This window comes from Arachis stenosperma, chromosome 10 (assembly GCF_014773155.1).
Source record: "Arachis stenosperma cultivar V10309 chromosome 10, arast.V10309.gnm1.PFL2, whole genome shotgun sequence".
Classification (NCBI taxonomy): Eukaryota; Viridiplantae; Streptophyta; class Magnoliopsida; order Fabales; family Fabaceae; genus Arachis; species Arachis stenosperma.
The window spans coordinates 86,363,686-86,383,489 of NC_080386.1; the positions used below are offsets into that span (position 1 = coordinate 86,363,686).

At 37.7% G+C, this 19,804-nt stretch overlaps 1 pseudogene; it reads left to right on the top strand.

The window, feature by feature from the left end:
• Positions 1-8,941: 8,941 nt before the first annotated feature.
• The window catches only part of LOC130957298 (probable ADP-ribosylation factor GTPase-activating protein AGD6), a 43,558-nt pseudogene continuing 32,695 nt past the window's right edge, over positions 8,942-19,804 (top strand).

The following is a 19,804-nucleotide window of genomic DNA, read 5'->3' on the forward strand; positions in this document are numbered from 1 at the left end:
ATCTACCCAAATTGGCTTGCTTAGACCTCAAGAAAGTGCATAATTCAAGTGAAAACAAAAGAAAGAGACTAGTGAAACTAGGCTAAGATGACTTGTCATCACAACACCAAACTTAAAGCTTGCTTGTCCCCAAGCAAGAAATGAATTATGTTCAGAGGTTCTTTCAATTAAGATGGATTGAAGAACACTTGTAAAGTACAGTGAGTGAAGTGATTAAGTAACAGTGGGGTGAACTCTAAATTATATGCTCATGCAAGGGCTTCAGTGCTCACTAGTCCTTACATATTGGGAGTCGTAGGTCTTAGGATTTTCATCCGAATGGTATCATAGAGATCTCTTTATATGTAATCACCTTGAAGCAGCTTATGGTTTCTGTGCTTTGGCCTCGACTCTAAGTATCATGTCTCAAAGCGGCTCTTTAAATAAGTTTTCAATCAATACTCCTAAACCAGTTGGTTTTAAGGTATTAGGTGTTAAAGCACCCCTAAGGATTTACTTGCTCAAGCCTCTTTCCTTGACACACTTCAACCACAAGCATTTACTAGGATAGCAACTCTTTGAGTTTTTGTTTCTTTCTTTCTTTTTCTGCCTAGTAATTGATGCTCAGAGCCTTGGGCCATCTTTTTGTTTTTGTATTTTCTTTACTTTTCTCTCTCTTTTTTTTTTTTTTTTTGCTGCTTCTCGGATCAATTGATTTTTGAGAATCTCCACAATACTTCTTTGAACTTCATATCCTGCCTATGAGCTCCCATGCAAGTTTTCACAAGCATGCAACCACAATACATAATCGTACAACTAGAACCACCACTTCTCCTAATCTTTTGCTTACCTCAAAATTGTTTAATTCCTCAATCCTTCGTTTCAAAGAACTTTCATGTGATGCATTCTTGAAAATTGAGTGCAAACAAGTTTTGAAGATAAGAATGTTGTGAATAATCAAGCATCTTGCTTATTGAATTATAAAAAAAAAGACTATGCTATGCAGGCAGGCAGGGGTATATAAAGAAAACTATACTATGCAGACAGGCAAGACAAATAAGGATACAATCCAACTTTCAATTGCAGCAATATTTTATGTAAATTAATCACTTAACAATACAACCTGTTGGAGTTCACTTGCTTTCCTTCTTCTCATCATCATCAATGCTGACTTTCATGTTCATCTTTCACCTCTTTGGTTGATGATGCTAAAAATCTCCAAAAGTTTGTATGATATTCTGCAGTGATATTGGAAGTTGCTTGTTCCCCAAGCACTTGAGAGGTAGTTAGCATGCATGTATGCTTGTGATTCTGTGAACCTAAGTTGGTGTGGGAACACCAAACTTAGTTCCGTGCCTACTTCTATATGTAGCAAAATAAATACATGCATGAAACATCAAGTACTTTTATTAAGGAAATAAACTATGAACTAGAAAATAACCAAAAACTAGAAACATGACAATTGTTAAGCAGTTTCTCTGATGGTTTGAAGCCGATACTGATCATGCTGAGGGTGCAATGTGTTCTTAATGAAATTTTTGGTGGAACACCAAACTTAGCATCCAACATTCACCCCTTAACTATTTTGGTGTGCAACACCAAACTTAGCTCTTTGCAATACAGAGAAATCTACTCAACTCTTTTATTAAATTAGCTATGAAGAGAAAATTACCTCAGGTTGGGTTGCCTCCCAACAAGTGCTTCTTTATTGTCACTAGCCTGACATGTTGTTCTTCACTTTCTTCCTCTTCTTCCAGTTGGTTAAGAGGAATGACCTTAAGGGGGGGAAAGTTTCAGCTGTTGTCCCCTTTCTTAGTCTCTTCTCAGCAAGCCTCATTTTGTACACTGCTTGATTGAGCTTGCTTGCTAGTTCAGGGGAAGGATTGTTTGCAGTTGACCTTCTTTTGAATGTTGTCCTTTGTAGCTTGGTCACAATCCTCTTCTCGGTGCTTTTGTCAATTGCCTTCACTTCTTGGATGTCAAGACATGGTTGCTGTGTGATTATTGGAATGATTTCTTCATTAAGAGCCTCTTGTATTGGTGGTTCCATGTGCCCTTCCTTCATGTGATTTTCTGCTTCACTTGAGTGTGAATTTTCTGGAATGACTTCCTCACTTTCATGCTCCTCCACTCCTTTCTTTGCACCCAACATTTGCTTTAATAGCTTTATCATGGAGGAGGTTTGTTGATCTTCCCAACATTTCTTCATCTCCTCTTCATACCTTTCAATCATGGATTCAAGTGTTGAGGCGTTTTGGTCCAGGGAAGTTTGTGAGAGTTGTGAGTCTTCATGTTCTCTTGTCATCTCAAGTGCAGTTTCAGGTTCAACCACCTCTACCTCATTTTTTATTGAAATTTCTCTTGACACAGAGGCTTCCTCATCTTGCTTTTCCACTTCCTCACCCACAAATTTGTCTTCATCCGTACTGTTTGATGGTTCTAAGTTCCTCTTTGTTTGCTCTAAGGACCCATTTATCTGCTCAAGGATGGTTTCTTCCCAAGATGGGGATTTTGTGTAGAATTCCACTAGTTTTTTCTGTATTTCAATGGCTTCAAGGTATTCCTCATCTGTTAATTCAATGCCTTCAAGGTATTCCTCATCTGTTAATTCAAGAGATGAAGGTTGAGAGTAATTTTGGTGACGTGAATGTGTTGTGGTGAAGTTGTGTTGAGGGGTGTGGAATGAGTTGTGTGATTGATGGGATGACTGGTATGGATTTTGGAGGAAACTTTGTGTTGAGGCATAATCAAGTGATGAAGAACTTTTAATTGAGGAACTGGGACGTGAGGGTGGATGCTCTTTCAGTCTGTGGTAATCCTCCCATCTACCATGAGGATAATAATATGAATTATTTTGGAGTGGAGGTTTGTATCCCATATGCTTTTCCTGCTCATCTTGTGTTTCTGAAGCAAGTCTCCATGGAATGGAGTGCTCAGAATCTGTTAATTCTTGGTGATATCCCCAGCCACCATTAGAGGTTGGTGCTAGTGGGTGATATCCTGAAAAATTTTGTTTGACTGCAAGATGAGTTGAACTCCATTTGTATTTTGGAAAGCACAACACCATTGAAAATTGAAATTACTCATATCACAGATGAGAATTTCTTAGTGAGGCATAAACTCAAACACCTTGGTTTCAATCTAAAATAGGGAACAAAAATAAAGAAAATGTTTGATCTAGACCACCACCTCACTTAATCATTGTCAATCTATTCAATCCCCGGCAACGGCGCCAAAAACTTGATGTGCGGAAAACGATCCGACACAAAACTCACCGGCAAGTGCACCGGGTCGCATCAAGTAATAAAAACTCACGGGAGTGAGGTCGATCCCATAGGGATTGAAGGACTGAGCAATTTTAGTTTAGTGGTTGATTTAGTCAAGCGAATCAAGATTTGGTTGAGTGATTTGTGATTTGCAGAATTTAAATTGCATGGAAAGTAAAGGGAATGTGTAAAATGCATGAAATTAAAGAGAGCAAGAATTAAATTGCTAAATCTTAAAGAACAAGTAATATAAATTGCAGAAACTTAGAATGCAAGAAATGTAAATTGCGGAATCTTAAATTGCAAGAAATGTAAATGACTTGAAATGTAAAGGGAATTGGGAATTGGATTTGCAGAAATTAAACAAGGCAAAATAAATTGCATTAAACAGAAGAGTAAAAGGGGATTGGTATTGAATCGGATCTGAAGCAGAAGAGTAAATGAACATGAAAAGCAATAAACAGAGAATTGGAAATTGGAAATTCAGATCTCAGGACCCAAGAGACTAGATAACCGAGTCTAGATCTCAATGCCTTCCTAGATCCAACAAGAACACTTGCAAAGAAATTGTAAATAGCAAAGAAAGTAGATGAAGAGCAATTAACAGAAATTTAAACTCAATTATGCAGTAAAGAAACAGAGAGATCCAAGGATGAGATTGAAACAGAATTTCTTCAATTCTCCAACCCAAGATCCAAGACAAAGTAATTGAGATTGAAAACAATAAAACTAAGAGGAAGGGAATTGAATTCTCCTTCCCCGAAACTAAGAAATTAAAGATTACTCAATACCAAAAGCTCTCCGAAAACTACTAAGCAAAACTAAAAGGAAAACTAAAAAGAAGAGCTCTTTGAATAACTTGAATTCTATCCTATTTATACACTTTCTTCAAATGATCTTCAGGCCTTGAGTTGGGCCTTTGCTCTTGGTGGAATTGGGTTGAAAGAGGCCTTGATTGATTGCTCTTGGAGTTTGGAGAGGAACCAAAGTGAACCAATTGAACCGGGTTGGAGTTTTGCAAAAGTTGGAGTAAAAGTTTGAGCAAAAGTTAGGGGTCTAACTTTTGCTCCAACTTTTCATATCAGCTAGCCTCTTTTGCTGATACCAACGTTGGTGCAAAAGTTAGGGATCTAACTTTTGCTCCAACGTTGGCCCTTCCTAGTGCACCTATGGCGCCAACGTTAGCCCAAAAGTTAGGGGTCTAACGTTAGCGCAAACTTTTGCTCCTCCCCTTGTATTTTCATGTGCCAACGTTAGCCCAAAAGTTAGGGGGCTAACGTTGGCGCAAACTTTTGGTGGCCAGGGAGGCTTTTCTCATGCCAACGTTAGCCCAAAAGTTAGGGGTCTAACGTTGGCGCAAACTTTAGGTGCCCAGGGAGTGATTTTCAAGTTCTAACGTTAGCCCAAAAGTTAGGGGTCTAACTTTGAGGCTAACTTTTCACCCAAAAGTTTGTGCAAAAGTTTGAGGCTAACTTTAGGTCCAACTTTTTGCTTCCTGGTTCAATTTCACTTATTCCCTTGTCCTCTCTTTACTCCTAGCCATTCCTTCTTGCTTCAACCTTTCTCCAAGCTTTCTTCACCTATCATTAATCAACCAAACATATCAAAGCTATGCTTAAAATCATGAGATATTCATTCTTTCCTAATATGCATCAAATATAGCATAAAACCTCATGAAATTGCATTAATTCATCTATGGTTAATTCAATCAAAGGAAGCATGAAAATCTACCCAAATTGGCTTGCTTAGACCTCAAGAAAGTGCATAATTCAAGTGAAAACAAAAGAAAAAGACTAGTGAAACTAGGCTAAGATGACTTGTCATCACAAGTCATCATATACCCATTTTTCAAGCTAATTTCACTTGTTTTATTAGCATTTATGCACTTTCTTGCATCCTAAGTAAGTGATTTGGAGTGGAAATGCATAACTTCTTTAAATCAAACAACCACCATGAAATTAATGTTAACTCGTGAGGTTTAAGCTAAATTTAATTGATTTTTAATTGATTTATAAGCCTCTTGAATTTAGTGATACTTTGAGTGGTTGTTTTGGTTTATTGTAGGTGAAGAAAAGAAAAAAAAGGAAAAGCGTGGCCTAAGGAAGTGTGGCCCAAGGAGAAGAAAATGTGGTCACAGAGAGAAGAAGTGTGGCGCACAAAATGAGGAAGGCAAGCATTGCCCTCCACAAGGGCACACTGCCCTCTAGGAGGGCAACATAAGGGAACAAAGCATGAAAGGCAACTCTGCCCTGCCCACTACAAGGGCAGAGCACAAATTTGTGCCTTGGAAGCAAGAAGAACAAAACCTTGCCCTGCCCTCCACAAGGGCAGTATCGGGCTCACCAAGGGAAGAAAATCAAAGGAAAATGCCTACAATGCTTGCCACAAGAGTTGAACACGGGACCATGAGGAAGCAAGGAATTAAGCCTCACTTTGGTACCAAGAAAGCCAAGGAAAATGGGTAGCGTGTGTAGCATCCAAGTTTCGAACTCGGGACGTCAAAGTGGAAACACTGCCCTGCCCTCCGCGAGGGCAGGGCAGCATTTTGTTGTGGCATGAATCTGGCGCACCAAGGCACAATTCGCCCGCACCACGCACGCACCAAGCACCAAATCTTGCCCTGCCCTCCACAAGGGCAGGGCAGCCTCCTGGAAGCAATCCTTCATGGGCTAAAATTGGATTAAAAATCCAATAAAATTCAATTCTTCACCAAATCAAAAGCCCATACAAATCCCAAGATCCAAGAATAGAAAGTGTATAAATAGGAGTTAGTTTGATGTAAATAGGACTTGACTTTTCACTTTTACTTTTCACCTTTTCTTAGACTTTTGCATTGGGCACTTTCTGGGGAACTTTGAATTTTGCAACTTCTCTTGGTGACTTCACTGAGATTTCAGAGAATTGGGGAGGAGAATTGATCTCTCTTCTTCCTCGTTCTTGCTTGGGCACTTTTACTTTTCTTGTTTTGAGTTTTGGGTGTGAAGAATTGAGGAAATTCTGTCTCAATCTCCATTCAAAATCTCTTTAATTCCTTTCTGCACAATTGAGTTCAATTTCAATCTCCTTTACTGCTTCTTCTTCTATTTCTTGTCAATTGCTTTGTGAACTTGGATCTGGGAAGGCAATTGAGATCTAGACTTTGCTTTCTAGTCTCTTGAGACCTGAGATCCCATTTTCCTGGTTGGTTCTTCTGTGAACCTCTGCAATTTAAATTCATTTTCTGTTTGAAATTTAGTTTATCCCAATTCATCTTCTACTTTATTAATTGTTGCAATTTACTTTCTCTCGCTGGAATTTTAAATTCCAAATCCTTAATTCCCCTTTTATATTCAAGCACTTTACATTTCTTGCACTTTAAGTTACTGCAATTTACATTTCTTGCACTTTAAGTTTCAGTCATTTAATTTCTTGTTCTTTAAGATTCAGCACTTTTACTTTCCTGCTCTTTAATTTACTGCAATTTTCCCTCTCCATTTACATTCCAAGCAATTTAGCTTCTGTTAAATACAAACCACTCAACCAAAACTTAATTCGCTTGACTAAATCAACCACTAAACTAAAATTGCTCAATCCTTCAATCCCTGTGGGATCGATCTCACTCATGTGAGTTATTATTACTTGATGCGACCCGGTACACTTGCCGGTGAGTTTTGTGTCGGATCGTTTTCCGCACATCACACGCGTCGACCATGCGTGCATGTCACGTCTCGCTGGTCAGCTTCATTATTTCTTTGTGTTCCTTCCATTTTTGCAAGCTTCCTTTCCGTTCTCCAAGCCATTCTTGCCCTATAAGGCTTGAAACACTGAACACACAGATCACGACATCAAATGGTATAGAGAGGGATTATAATCTAACAATTTAAAGGCTTAGGAAGCAGGTTTTCAATTATAGTATTAGATCAGGAAGGTAAATGTATAACATGCTAATTACATGGATAAATGTGGAAAGAATCTGATAAAAACCACTCAATTGAACACAAGATAAACCGTAAAATAGCGGTTTATCATAACTCCCGTGCCGTCAACAAATACTTTTGTAAATTTTCATTATTACATTTAAATTTTTTTGATAATTGTTTAGTGTTCCTTGCTAATTAGTCGCTAAAGGGGAAATACAGATATTAAATGCCTAGGACTTAAGTAGCAAGCAATTTGTGACCGTTTAACAACCGATACACTTTGTTCGCTGATTTCAAGTCGCTGGTTAGCTAGGGAAATACATTTGTCGCTAAGTTGTCGCACATTTAATTTAGCGAGCGACTTGGCAACAGCAATATTGTTGCAAAGCAAAAGCTATATCCTACCTATTTTGTTGTAAATTACTCGCTAATCTCGTTGGAAATCCATCGCAGAGTTATAACAAATCCAAAGCTAACCAAGAAAATGTTAGAAGTAACTGGTCGCAATTGAGTCACTAATAAAAAGCTTATTTAGTGAGGAATTAGCGACCGCTTAACAACTGATAGACTTTCCTCACTTATTTCAAGTTGCTACTAATTTGTGAGGAAACACGTTAGTCCTTATTCCGTCACTACTTTAACTAGTGGTTCACGTGCCTGTTCAGCCACTTTTCTATTGAGTTTAAGAAATTAATTTTATATTTTCATTTTTAAAATTATAAATTTAATATTAATAATTAAAAATAAATTATAAAAAAAATAAAATATCTTAAATTATTTAACATGTAAAATGTATAAAATAAATAAATTAAAATTAAAAAATAAGATTAAAAAAATATTTTGTTGTTATTATGTGTTACAAAATCAATATAAACACTTACTAATATTATATAAAGATTAGTTATTTATAAATATTATTAAATTTATTTATTTTCTTAATTCTATTTAATTAGAAACAAATTTAAAAATTTATATTCAAATTATTCTTTATCTCCATCCATAATTCTAATAGCTAAAAAAATATATTTCTTCAATCTTATCTTGAACATATTTAATTTTTTTAATTTTATTATTTTTTAAAATTATTAATTTTTATTTTTATTATATCATCTCATCATATTATACACTATCATTTTCAATTAACTTTCTTTATACATGTATAATTATTATTGTCTATGATTAATATAACTGACATCTTAAAAATTGGTCAAAAATATAATTATCAGTTAATTTTTTTTCCTTCTTCTTACCGTTACTTTTTTTATTTTACACATAACTTTTATTCTTATTGTCTTCTTCTTTATTCTACTGAGTAAATGTAGTACTCTTTTCTATCTTTTCTTATCCTTAGTAAAAAAAATAAGAGAAAAGGACAAATAGGTCCTTGACCTTTTACCCCGCGGATATTTTCGTCCCTGACCATTGGAAAATACTTTTAAGTCCCTAACGTCCTTAAAATTAGGACGGATCAGTCCCTCCGTCAAAAAGCCACTGTCAGGCCCAATGAAAAAATCTGACGTGGCTCCCCTTCTGCTTACCTGGCATGACGGCTACCCACGTGGCACGTTAGGGAGATGGAGCATTTTAAAAGTGGACAAATAAGTCCCTGGCGCTCAAAACGACGTCGTTTAACGGTGTTGGTGATTCACGAACCACAGGGCACTCAATCCCAAAATATGTGTCTTCAAATCTCAAAACTCTTCTGAGTCTCCGTTTTCCCCTTTTTCCTTTGCCCCACACTCGTTCATTTCCAATTCCCATTTCTATCGTTCTTTCCGGATCGAATACATAAAAGACATGGCGGCATCACAGCGGTTGTGGGAACTGCAATCCCAGGCGGCAAACAAGATCTGCGTCGACTGCTCTCAGAAGAACCCACAGTGGGCCTCTGACTCTGATGAGCGGATAATTTATACGCCTTTTGGCATTGTTTTTAGGTAGTTTTTAGTAAGTTCAAGCTACTTTTAGGGATGTTTTCATTAGTTTTTATGTTAAATTCACATTTATGGACTTTACTATGAGTTTGTGTGTTTTTCTGTAATTTTAGGTAATTTCTAGCTGAAATTGAGGGACTTGAGCAAAACTCTGAAAAAGGCTGACAAAAGGACTGCTGATGTTGTTGGAATCTGACCTCCCTGCACTCGAAATGGATTTTCTCGAGCTACAGAACTCCAAATGGTGCACTCTCAACGGCGTTGGAAAGTAGACATCCAGAGCTTTCCAGAAATATATAATAGTAAGTACATGCTGCTGTCTGGAGTTAAACGCCAGAAACACGTCATGATCCGGAGTTGAACGCCCAAAACACGTTATAACTCGGAGTTCAACTCCAAGAAAAGCCTCAGCTCGTGGATAGATCAAGCTCAGCCCAAGCATACACCAAGTGGGCCCCGGAAGTGGATTTATGCATCAATTACTTACTCATGTAAACCCTAATAGCTAGTCTAGTATATATAGGACATTTAACTATTGTATTAGACGTCTTTTTGACCACGTTTCATCTTTGGTCTCAGTTTTGTTTTATTCTTCATCTTAAGAGGCTATTGATCACGTTTTAGGGGGCTGGCCATTCGGCCATGCCTGAACCTTTCACTTATGTATTTTCAACGGTGGAGTTTCTGCACACCATAGATTAAGGGTGTGGAGCTCTACTGTACCTCAAGTTTCAATACAATTACTATTACTTTCTATTCAATTCTCTTTTATTCTTATTCCAAGATATACATTGCACAACACTTTGATGAATGTGATGATCCGTGACACTCATCATCATTCTCACCTATGAACGCGCGTGACTGACAACCACTTCCGTTCTACCTTAGGCCGGGCTCAAATCTATTAGATTCCCCAATAGAATCTTCGTGGTATAAGCTAGATAGATGGCGGCATTCATGGGGATCCGGAAAGTCTAACCTTGTCTGTGGTATTCCGAATAGGATCCCAGAAATCCGGAAAGTCTAACCTTGTCTGTGGTATTCCGAGTAGGATTCCGGTATTGAATGACTGTGACGAGCTTCAAACTCCTGAAGGCTGGGCGTTAGTGACAGATGCAAAAGAATCAACGGATTCTACTCCAACCTGATTGAGAACCGACAGATGATTAGCCGTGCTGTGACAGAGCATTTGGACCATTTTCACTGAGAGGATGGGATGTAGCCATCAACAAGGTGATGCCTCCAGACGATTAGCCGTGCAGTGACAGCGCATAGGACCATTTTCTCGAGAGGATTAAAAGTAGCCATTGATGATGGTGATGCCCTACATACAGCTTGCCATGGAAAGGAGTAAGAATGATTGGATGAAAGCAATAAGAAAGTAGAGATTCGAAAGGATTCTAGCATCTCCACACGCCTATCTGAAATTCCCACTATTGATTTACATAAGTATTTCTATCCTATTTTATTTTCTGTTTATTTTTATTAATCATATTTGATTTTCTAAATTCCATAATTTTATCCTCCTGACTGAGATTTACAAGGTGACCATAGCTTGCTTCATACCAACAATCTCTGTGGGATCGACCCTTACTCACGTAAGGTATTACTTGGATGACCCAATACACTTGCTGGTTTAGTTGAATGAAGTTGTGATCATAAATTCCAATAGAGCCAATTTTTAAATCTCATGCAAATACAAAGAGGATCACAATTTCGTCCACCAAGTTTTTGGCGCCGTTGCCGGGGATTGTTCGAGTATGGACAACTGACGGTTCATCTTGTTGTTCAGATTAGGTAATTTTCTTTTCAAAAATCTTTTTCAAAATTTTTCTTTTCTTTTTCGTTTTCCTAACTTTATTTTTGAAAAAAAAATAATAATAAAAATCCAAAAAAAAAATTAGAAAATCATGAAAACCAAAAATATTTTGTGTTTCTTGTTTGAGTCTTGAGTCAATTTTTAAGTTTGGTGTCAATTGCATGCTTTAAAAATTTTTCTTGCATTTTTCAAAAATTCCATGCATTCATAGTGTTCTTCATGATCTTCAAGTTGTTCTTGGTAAGTCTTCTTGTTTGATCTTGATGTTTTCATGTTTTGTGTTGTTTGTTGTTTTTCATGTGCATTTTTCGTTTGTTAGAGTCCGTGCATTAAAGATTTCTAAGTTTGGTGTCTTGCATGTTTTCTTTGCATCAAAAATTTTTCAAAATTATGTTCTTGATGTTCATCATGATCTTCAAAGTGTTCTTGGTGTTCATCTTGACATTCATAGTGTTCTTGCATGCATCTTGTGTTTTGATCCAAAATTTTCATGTTTTGGGTCATTTTTATGTTTTTCTCTTTCATCATTAAAAAAATTCAAAAAAAAAATCAAAAATATATTTTTCTTATTTCTCTCCAAATTTTCAAAATTTTGGGTTGACTTGGTCAAAAATTTTAAAATTAGTTGTTTCTTACAAGTCAAGTCAAAATTTCAATTTTAAAAATCTTATCTTTTCAAAATCTTTTTCAAAAATTATATCTTTTTCATTTTTTCTATTTCTCGAAAATTTCAAAATTCTTTTTCAAAATATTTTCAAAATCCTTTTCTTATCTTTATATCATATTTTCGAAAATTAGCTAACAATTAATGTGATTGATTCAAAAATTTGAAGTTTGTTACTTGCTTGTTAAGAAAGGTTCAATCTTTAAGTTCTAGAATCTTATCTTTTAGTTTCTTGTTAGTAATTAATTTTAATTTAAAAATTAAATCTTTTTCAAACATATCTTATCTTATCTTTTATATCTTATCTTTTTCAAAATGTTATTTTTTTCAAAATTTGATTTTAAAATATCTTATCTAAACTTCTTATCTTCTTATCTTTTTAAAATTTGATTTTAATATCTTTTTCAACTAACTATTTGACTTTTTGTTTGTTTCTTATCTTTTTCAAAACCACCTAACTACTTTTCCTTCTCTAATTTTCGAAAATATCTCACCTCTTTTTCAAAAATTCTTTTTGTTCTAAATTTTAATTTTAATCTTATCTTATCTTTAATTTTCGAAAATTACTAACCCCTTTTTCAAAATTATTTTCGAAATTTCCCCTCTCTTTTCTTATTCTATTTAATTATTTATTTACTAACACTTCTCTTCACCTCCCCTATCCTTACTCTTTATACAGACTATTCATTCTTCTTCACTCTTCTCCCCTTTCTTTTTCTACTAACATAAAGGAATCTATATACTGTGACATAGAGGATTCCTCTTCTTTTCTTGTTTTCTTCTCTTTCATATGAGCAGGAACAAGGAAAAAGGCACTCTTGTTGAAATTGATCCTGAACCTGAAAGGACTCTGAAGAGAAAATTAAGAGAAGCTAAGTTACAACAATCTAAAGGTAACCTTTCAGAAACATTAGAACAAGAGAACGTTCAAATTTGATGGAAGAAACATCTCCATTCCTGCCATTGGAGCCAACAACTTTGAGCTGAAACCCCAGCTAGTTGCCTTAATGCAACAAAACTGCAAGTTTTAAGGACTTCCATCTGAAGATCCTTATCAGTTTTTAACTGAGTTCTTGCAGATCTGTGAGACTGTAAAGACGAATAGAGTTGATCCTGAAGTCTACAGACTCATGCTTTTCCCTTTTGCTGTAAGAGACAGAGCTAGAATATGGTTGGATTCACAACCTAAGGATAGCCTGGACTCCTGGGATAAGCTGGTCACAGCCTTCTTGGATAAATTCTTTCCTCCTCAAAAACTGAGCAAGCTGAGAGTGGATGTTCAAACCTTCAAACAAAAAGATGGTGAATCCCTCTATGAGGCTTGGGAAAGATACAAGCAGCTGACCAAAAGATGTCCATCTGACATGTTTTCAGAATGGACCATATTAGATATATTCTATGATGGTCTATCTGAATTTTCGAAAATGTCATTGGACCATTCTACAGGTGGATCTATTCACCTAAAGAAAACGCCTGAAGAGGATCAAGAACTCATTGATATGGTTGCAAACAACCAATTCATGTACACTTCTGAGAGGAATTCCGTGAATAATGGGACACCTCAGAAGAAAGGAGTTCTTGAAATTGATGCTCTGAATGCCATATTGGCTCAGAACAAAGTGTTGACTCAACAGGTCAATATGATCTCTCAAAATCTGAATGGATGGCAACATGCATCCAACAGTACTAAAGAGGTAACTTCTGAAGAAGCTTATGATCCTGAGAACCCTGCCATGGCAGAGGTTAATTACATGGGTGAACCTTATGGAAACACCTATAACCATAGTTATCAGAACCGGACCGGACCGGCCGGTTCGACCGGAAAACCGGTGAACCGGTGGTTGCAGACCGTTTCTGCAATTAACCCGGTCAACGGCGGTCAAACCCGTTGAAAACCAAACGAGTCAACGCGAACCGGTGCGGTTCGGGCGCATGAACCGCGCGTCTCCACGGTGCACCGGCGGGCATGCTAATCACAGTAGAAGCACCTTGTTAATTAATTCACAAAAATGCATCACCTGAGATTCGAACCAGGAAGCTTGTGCAAAATCCTCAACTCCCTTGCCACTATGCCAATCATTCTTCTTTGGTAATTATAAGCTAATAATAATATATAATAAGAAAATTTACATGACAATGCTCTAAGCTAACAACCATACACTAGTTCATATGTCTAACATTAATTTTATTTATATGTAACTTTTTTTTAGATTAGATCATTAAATTAAAGGCTAATAATTTATATAAATTATATATATATTATATTAAAGTAATAAGCTAATGAAATTTATATATAATTTATTTAAATTTAAATAATATAAAATATTAAACCCTAATTTTTATTTTTTAATAAATATTGTATTATAATTTTATATATTTATTTAATTATTACCGGGTTAAACGGTTCGACCACTGACCCATCGGTTGAACCACTAACCCAGTGACCCAGTAACTTCACCGGGTCGATTGCCGGTTCGATTCTGATAACTATGCCTATAACTCATCATGGAGAAATCATCCAAATTTCTCATGGAAGGATCAACAAAAGCCTCAACAAGGCTTTAACAATGGTGGACGCAATAGGCTGAGCAATAGCAAGCCTTTCCCATCATCTTCTCAGCAAGAGACAGAGAATTCTGAACAAAACACTTCTAATTTAGCCAATCTAGTCTCTGATCTGTCAAAAGCCACTTTCAGTTTCATGAGTGAAACAAGATACTCCATCAGAAATCTGGAGGCACAAGTGGGCCAGCTGAGTAAGAAAGTCATTGAAACTCCTCCCAGTATTCTCCCAAGCAATACAAAAGAAAATCCAAAAGGAGAGTGCAAGGCCATTGATATAATCAATATGGCCGAATGCACAAGGGAGGAGGAGGACGAAAATCCTAGTGAGGAAGACCTCCTAGGACGTCCCTCAAGCAAGAAGGAGTTTCCTATTAAGGATCCACAGGAATCTGAGGCTCATATAGAGACCATAGAGATTCCATTAAATCTCCTTCTGCCATTCATGAGCTCTGAAGACTATTCTTCCTCTGAAGAGGATGAAGATGTGACTGGAGAGCAAGTTGCTCAATATTTAGGAGCTATCATGAAGCTGAATGCCAAGTTGTTTAGTAATGAGACTTGGGAAAGTGAACCTCCCTTGCTCATTAATGAACTAGATACCTGGATTCAGCAAACTCTACCTCAAAAGAAACAAGATCCTGGCAAGTTTTTGATACCTTGTACCATAGGCACCATGACCTTTGCAAAAGCTCTGTGTGATCTGGGGTCAGGGATAAATCTTATGCCACTCTCTGTAATGGAGAAGCTGGGGATCATTGAGGTACAACCTGCCTTGTTCTCATTACAATTGGCAGACAAGTCATTGAGACAAGCTTATGGAATAGTGGAGGACGTGTTAGTAAAGGTTGAAGGCCTTTACATCCCTGCTGATTTCATAATCTTAGACACTAGGAAGGAAGAGGATGAATGCATCATCCTTGGAAGACCTTTCCTAGCTACAGCAGGAGCTGTGATAGATGTCAACAGAGGTGAACTAGTCCTTCAATTGAATGGGGACTACCTTGTGTTTAAGGAACATGGCCATCCCTCTATGACAAAAGAGAGTAAGCATGAAGAGCTTCTCTCAGTTCAGCGTCAAGAAGAGCCCCCACAGTCAAACTCTAAGTTTGGTGTTGGGAGGCCACAACCAAACTCTAAGTTTGGTGTTGGGACTATACAACATTGACCTGATCACCTTTGTGGCTCCATGAGAGCCATTGTCAAGCTATTGACATTAAAGAAGCGCTTGTTGGGAGGCAACCCAATTTTATTTATCTCATTTTTATTTTATTTTATTGTTATTTTGTGTTTTATTAGGTACATGATCATGTGGAGTCACGAAAAAAATATAAAAATTAAAAACAGAATCAAAAATAGCAGAAGAAAAATCACACCCTAGAGGAAGCACAGACTGGCGTTCAACGCCAGTAAGGAGCATCTGGCTGGCGTTCAACGTCAGAATAGAGCATGTATCTGGCGCTGAACGCCAGAAACAAGCAACATTCTGGCGTTTGAAAGCCAGGAATGTGCCTAGAAGAAAAGCTGGCGCTGAACGCTAGTAACAAGCATGAAACTGGCGTTCAACGCTAGAAACATGTTACATATGGGCGTTGAACGCCCAGAATGTGCACCACTCGGTGTTTAAACGCCATAATGGTGTGCAAAGGCATTTTACATGCCTATTTGGTGCAGGGATGGAATTCCTTGACACCTCAGGATCTGTGGACCCCACAGGATCACCTCAAGATCTGTGGACCCCACAGGATCCCCACCTACTATATTCCCACCTTACCTCCTAATCCTATTTTACTCTTCCCCATGTCACACTTCCCAAAACCCTTCACCAATCACCTCAATCTCTCTTTCCAATCACCTATTCACCACTCACATCCATCCACTCTTCCCCATAAACCCCACCTACCTTCAAAATTCAAAAACATTTTCCCACCCAATCCCACCCTAAATGGCCGAACCTACCCTCTCCCCTCTCCCTATATATACCCTTCCATTCTACTTCATTTTAACACAACACTACCCCCTCTACTATACCTTGGCCGAATCCATCTCCCCTAACTCTCCTCCATTTTCTTCTTCTTCTTCTCTTCTTTCTTCTCTTGCTCGAGGGCGAGCAATATTTTAAGTTTGGTGTGGTAAAAGCATAAGCTTTTTGTTTTTCCATTACCATCAATGGCACCTAAGGCCGGAGAATCCTCTAGAAAAGGAAAAGGGAAGACAAAAGCTTCCACCTCCGAGTCATGGGAGATGGAAAGATTCATCTCCAAGAGCCATCAAGACCACTTCTATGATGTTGTGGCAAAGAAGAAGGTGATCCCTGAGGTCCCTTTCAAGCTCAAGAAAAATGAGTATCCGGAGATCCGACATGAAATCCGAAGAAGAGGTTGGGAAGTCCTAACCAACCCCATGCAACAAGTCAGAATCTTAATGGTTCAAGAGTTCTATGCCAATGCATGGATCACTAGGAACCATGATCAAAGTATGAACCCGAGACCAAAGAATTATCTCACAATGGTTCGGGGGAAATACTTAGATTTTAGTCCGGAGAATGTGAGGTTGGCGTTCCACTTGCCCATGATGCAAGGAGATGAACGCCCCTACACTAGAAGGGTCAACTTTAATCAAATGTTGGACCAAGTCCTAATGGACATATGTGTGGAAGGAGCTCAATAGAAAAGAGACTCCAAAGGCAAGCCAGTCCAACTAAGAAGACTGGGCCTCAAGCCTGTAGCTAGAGGATGGTTGGAGTTCATTCAACGCTCCATCATTCCCACTAGCAACCGATCTGAAGTTACTGTGGATCGGGCCATCATGATTCATAGCATCATGATTAGAGAGGAAGTAGAAGTTCATGAAATCATCTCTAATGAATTTTACAAAATAGCCGAAAAGCCCTCCACCATGGCAAGGCTAGCTTTTCCTCACCTTATTTGCCATCTATGTTACTCAGCTGGAGTTATCATAGAAGGAGACATCTCCATTAAAGAGGATAAGCCCATCACCAAGAAGAGGATGTAGCAAGCAAGAGAAACCCTCAACGGTTCTCAAGAGATGCATGAGGAAGCTCATCATCAAGAAATCCCTGAGATGCCTCAAGGGATGCACTTTCCTCCCAACAACTATTGGGAACAACTCAACACTTCCTTAGAAGATTTGAGCCACAATGTGGAACAATTAAGGGTGGAACATCATGAGCACTCCATCATTCTCCATGAAATAAGAGAAGACCAAAGAGCAATGAGGGAGGAGCAACAAAGGCAAGGAAGGGACATAGAAGAGCTTAAGGACATTGTTGGTCCTTCAAGAAGAAGACGCCACTAAGGTGGATTCATTCCTTGTTCTTATTTCTTTTTGTTTTTCGGTTTCTATGTTATGTCTATCTATGTTTTGTGTCTCTACTTCATGATCATTAGTATGTAGTAACTATGTCTTAAAGCAATGAATAAAATCCATTAATCCTTCACCTCTCTTAAATGAAATATGTTTTAATTCAAAAGAAAAAGAACTACATGAATTTCGAATTTATCCTTGAATTTAGTTTAATTATATTGATGTGGTGACAATACTTTTTGTTTTCTGAATGAATGCTTAAACAGTGCATATTTTTTATCTTGTTGTTTATGAATGTTAAAACTGTTGGCTCTTAAAAGAATGATGAACAAAGAGAAATGTTATTGATGATCTAAAAAATCATGAAATTGATTCTTGAAGCAAGAAAAAGCAGTGAAAAAGAAAGCTTGCGAAAAAAAATAGAAAGAAAAAGAAAAAGCAAGCAGAAAAAGCCAATAGCCCTTAAAACCAAAAGGCAAGGGTAAAAAGGATCCAAGGCTTTGAGAATCAATGGATAGGAGGGCCCAAGGAAATAAAATCCAGGCCTAAGCGGCTAAATCAAGCTGTCCCTAACCATGTGCTTGTGTCATGAAGGTCCAAGTGAAAAGCTTGAGACTGAGTGGTTAAAGTCGTGATCCAAAGCAAAAAGAGTGTGCTTAAGAGCTCTGGACACCACTAACTGGGGACTTTAGCAAAGCTAAGTCACAATCTGAAAAGGTTCACCCAGTTATGTGTCTGTGGCATTTATGTATCCGGTGGTAATACTGGAAAACAAAATGCTTAGGGCCACGGCCAAGACTCATAAGTAGCTGTGTTCAAAAATCAACATGCTTAACTAGGAAAGTCAATAACACTATCCAAAATTCTAAGTTCCTAGAGAAGCCAATCATTCTGAACTTCAAAGGAAAAAGTGAGATGCCAAAACTGTTCAGAAGCAAAAAGCTACAAGTCCTGCTCATCTAATTAGAATTAATATTCATTGATATTTTGGAATTTATAGTATATTCTCTTCTTTTTATCCTATTTGATTTTCAGTTGCTTGGGGACAAGCAACAATTTAAGTTTGGTGTTGTGATGAGCGGATAATTTATACGCTTCTTGGCATTGTTTTTAGGTAGTTTTTAGTAAGTTCAAGCTACTTTTAGGGATGTTTTCATTAGTTTTTATGTTAAATTCACATTTCTAGACTTTACTATGAGTTTGTGTGTTTTTCTATAATTTTAGGTAATTTCTGGCTGAAATTGAGGGACTTGAGCAAAACTCTGAAAAAGGCTGACAAAAGGACTGCTGATGCTATTGGAATCTGACCTTCCTGCACTAGAAATATATTTTCTGGAGCTACAGAACTCCAAATGGCGCGCTCTCAACAGCGTTGGAAACTAGACATCCAGAGCTTTCCAGCAATATATAATAGTCCATACTTTATTCTGGAATTGACGACGTAAAGTGGCGCTCAAAACACGTCATGATCCGGAGTTGAACGCCCAAAACACGTTATAACTTGGCATTCAACTCCAAGAAAAGCCTCAGCTCATGGATAGATCAAGCTCAGCCCAAGCATACACTAAGTGGGTCCCGGAAGTGGATTTATGCATCAATTACTTACTCATGTAAACCCTAGTAGCTAGTCTAGTATATATAGGACATTTAACTATTGTATTAGACGTCTTTTTGACCACGTTTCATCTTTGGTCTCAGTTTTGTTTTATTCTTCATCTTAAGAGGCTATTGATCACATTTTAGGGGGCTGGCCATTCGGCCATGCCTGAACCTTTCACTTATGTATTTTCAACGGTGGAGTTTCTGCATACCATAGATTAAGGGTGTGGAGCTCTGCTGTACCTCAAGTTTCAATACAATTACTATTTCTTTCTATTCAATTCTCTTTTATTCTTATTCCAAGATATACGTTGCACAACACTTTGATGAATGTGATGATCCGTGACACTCATCATCATTCTTACCTATGAACGCGCGTAACTGACAACCACTTCCGTTCTACCTTAGGCCGGGCGCATATCTCTTAGATTCCCCAATAGAATCTTCGTGGTATAAGCTAGATAGATGGCGGCATTCATGGGGATCCGGAAAGTCTAACCTTGTCTGTGGTATTCCGAGTAGGATCTCGGGAATCCGGAAAGTCTAACCTTGTCTGTGGTATTCTGAGTAGGATTCCGGTATTGAATGACTGTGACGAGCTTCAAACTCCTGAAGGCTGGGCGTTAGTGACAGACGCAAAAGAATCAACGGATTCTACTCCAACCTGATTGAGAACCGACAGATGATTAGCCATGCTGTGACAGAGCATTTGGACCATTTTCACTGAGAGGATGGGATGTAGCCATCAATAAGGG